Genomic DNA, 3,340 nt, shown 5'->3' with positions numbered 1-3,340 from the left:
CCCCCCCCCACACACACACACACACACATCTGTCTTGAAGAATTCGACTGAACTACTGCACACATGCTGGACACGGATATTGTTACGACTCACTGAGATGAATTATCTGATTCATCCCTTTAAGAAAGAATAAAATGTTAATAGATTACTGCTCCCAACAGGATAAATAATGAAAGTAGAACTTTTTAAATAGTCGTACTTCTGAGTTATGAGCAAGGTGCTGATCAAACATCAATACCTGCATATACGTAGATATAATAAACTCTGTATTACCAGGTACTTGAATCAACTTGTCCTCCGTGTTCTCATACAACCAGCTGTTATTACAGTGATGTCACTGCTTCTGCTTTTACTTTTAATGCCACATTATCAGCGTTGAGCTCAGAGACATGTGAAGAGAGGAGCGTGAACACGAGTAAACAAAGTGCAGCCATGCAGACCTCCATCCTCAGATCTGAGTGCAGAGCAGCGTTCAGCAGCTGGAGCATCGAGAGGAGGAGCAGCCTGATGTTACAACTGAACATGGAAACAACATGAACACGGCTGCATGCGAGACATGCTCCTCTTTCCCTCCACCACGGACCTCATGTGTAATACATGTGCGTGCACTCACACATTGGTGGTGAAGATGCCGTAGATGAGGTCCTGCTCGGGCAGGTAGAAGGTGCTCTGCAGCTCGTTGTAGTAGAAGGGGATCTCCCCGGAGCGGGAGCAGTTGAGTCTGGCCTTCATGAACGTGGTCCACGTGTCCTCCAGGAGAAAGCGCCCGCCGATGTCGTTCTTGCAGACTCGCGCCACGCGGGAGTAAACCGTCTTCCCACAGTCGTGCTCCACCGCGTTCTCCCTCAGGAAGAAGAAGGTGAAGAGGCCGATGTCGTAGGCCGAGATGAAGTGGGGCTCTGCAGGGAGGAAGGAGGAAAGGAAAGGAGACAAGCATTGCACAGGGACTCCAGGGAAACAGGAATATTTGGAACATATAGCTTCTAGATGTTGCTTTGCATTTGTAGTGTTGCCCTCAATGTCCACAGTGTAGCTGAGAGGAGAGGCTGCAGAGGGAGGAGGAGAAGAGAGAGGCTGCAGAGGGAGGAGGAGAGGAGAGAGGCTGCAGAGGGAGGAGGAGAGGAGAGAGGCTGCAGAGGGAGGAGGAGAGAGAAGAGTTGTGATAGTAAATCCATGCAGCTATGTGTGTTTAACTGGACGGAGTGACAGCCAATGATTAACGGCCTCCCTGCTGGAGGGATAGCATCACGTAGACCAGGAGCTTCGTAAACACACGACTCCTCACTGTGAGGATATTCACATGCAGGACAGTTACTCACTCTGCAGTCTTTGTGAGAGCTAGTTTTGGCTTCATGTGAAGATATCGACATGTTTGTTTCTGCAGAAACTTCCATCTGAAGTGAGTGACTTCAGGTTGTGGCGCTCACAGCGTTTAAAATGACAAATCTCCTGGTTACTCATTCGCATAATCCATTTTCCATAAACAGTTTTTGTTAGAGATACTTTCTAAAAACAAGTAGCTAAAATAAAAATGTTTACATATACATAACACAAAACCAGATTTATACTAAATTACAACTTTGAGTAACTTGCTCTTTGTTTGAGTATTTCCATGTTATGCTGCTTTATACGTCTACTCAAACTAACTATAACACAATAATATGACTCACTGTCACTAGATGAAGCTCTGGATTCCTTCATTCTAAAATCAAACTCCTTCCTCCTGTGACATGTTTGAAGTAGTAGTTTAAAACCGATGATAAAAGAAGGAGGCTGACTCCGACACGGTGGCTTCATCACATGGAGTTTTGTGTTTTCTTCTTTCAGGAGATGAAAGAGAGAACATTCTCTCCGTCGCTTCACTTTTCCACTGGGACCCGTTTATCGTAAGTGATGTCAAACCACCAGCCCACTCACACCAGCACCAACAGATGCATGCTCCCCCCATACACAGACCCAACCAGGGCAGCTGCTGCTATCAACAGAGTCTCACACACACGGAGGAGGTGGACCTGGTAACGGCCCTGATGGAATGTCCCTCAGGGGCCACTGGGGCTTTTTATAAGACAATAAGATTTTGAAATGAAGCAGGAAAGAGAGGAAACCGCCGTCCACACGGCTGCACAGCTCCCGTAACTCCATTTCACATCTATAGTAAAGAATACCGGCGCCGCACGGTGAAGCCATAAAAAAGCATCAGCTGGTGTTCAGAACTTTCTAAACCGCAATCATGTTTTATCTTAAAGGGACGGGAGTGTGTTCGAGGTGGGACGGCTAATTTAACAGGTGATCTAATCACTCAGTCCAGGTAGCGGCGAATAGAGCGCAGCTCCTCATCAGTGCTTAAATAATCAAAAGGCTTAACGAGCAAAACTGGCATTTAAGAAACAAAACTGGATCAAGCCCAGCAAATTCATTGTTCTCTAATTGTTGTTATTATTATTATTATTATTATTAAGCATGACACCCAAAGGTATCATTTAATGTCAAACAAGTGAAGAAGTGAGTGTTGTTATGCCTGCTGCTAATTACTGCAAATGAAGAGACAACCAGCATAAATCTACTTTCCCTCCGGCTGAAAGGCCGTGTGAAGGAGCTAATTGTGTTTGTGCATGTTTCAGCTAATGAAAAGAACAATGTGTGTGTGTGTGTGTCAGATGCTATGTGTGTGTTTACATACCTGTGTTGATTCATACTGTACATGTGTCGGGCAGGTGGAGCCGACAGATTCTGCATTAAAGCTGCGTGGGTGAGTGTTTTTCTTCCAGCGCCCTGCTGAGTGCTAACAGATTGTTGAATTTGCTGCTGAGGTGGAAGCTGCCACCGCTAACAGCACGAGACGCTTCAGATCAAACATAGACACGGTTTAAAGAGCGAGGCTATTTAATATTCATACAAACAGATTCTGCAAAAAAATGATCCATTAATGATGGAGGATGGTGCTGGTCACCTCCAATCAGCTCAGAGGGTTTGATGTACGCTTTGTAAAGAGCTTCGGTGGACAAACTATTGTGTTTGTACCAGGGATTGATTTGCCAAATACGTTTTGGAGGAAACTTACTTTCTTCCTGGAATATGGATGTGATTGAATTCACACACCAACATATTCTAAGTATGAAGGAAAATTGAGTGTGTAGTCTGTTCAAACTTCAATTTCTGTATGAGACGTGATCTTACCAGATATACTCAAATGGCCGACTTTAACATTGGAGACTGAGGTTCTTATATTTCATATGATATTTACAGAAAAACACAAAGCCACGTGGTTCACCTTACGCAACAACGTAACGCAACAACGTAACGCAACGCAACAACGCAACGCAACAACGTAACGCAACAA

General features: G+C 44.8%; 1 pseudogene; it reads right to left on the bottom strand.

Moving 5' to 3' along the window:
- Positions 1 to 18: 18 nt before the first annotated feature.
- On the bottom strand, positions 19 to 1,108 carry LOC116379974 (semaphorin-5B pseudogene; annotated as a pseudogene).
- Between the last annotated feature and the right edge of the window lie 2,232 nt (positions 1,109 to 3,340).

The sequence above is a fragment of the Anarrhichthys ocellatus genome, unplaced genomic scaffold (assembly GCF_004355925.1).
Source record: "Anarrhichthys ocellatus isolate YVR2014 unplaced genomic scaffold, GSC_Weel_1.0 scaffold5674, whole genome shotgun sequence".
Taxonomy (NCBI): domain Eukaryota; kingdom Metazoa; phylum Chordata; class Actinopteri; order Perciformes; family Anarhichadidae; genus Anarrhichthys; species Anarrhichthys ocellatus.
The sequence above is the reverse complement of the archived record's forward strand: the minus strand, read 5'-3'. Positions and strand labels throughout refer to the sequence as shown.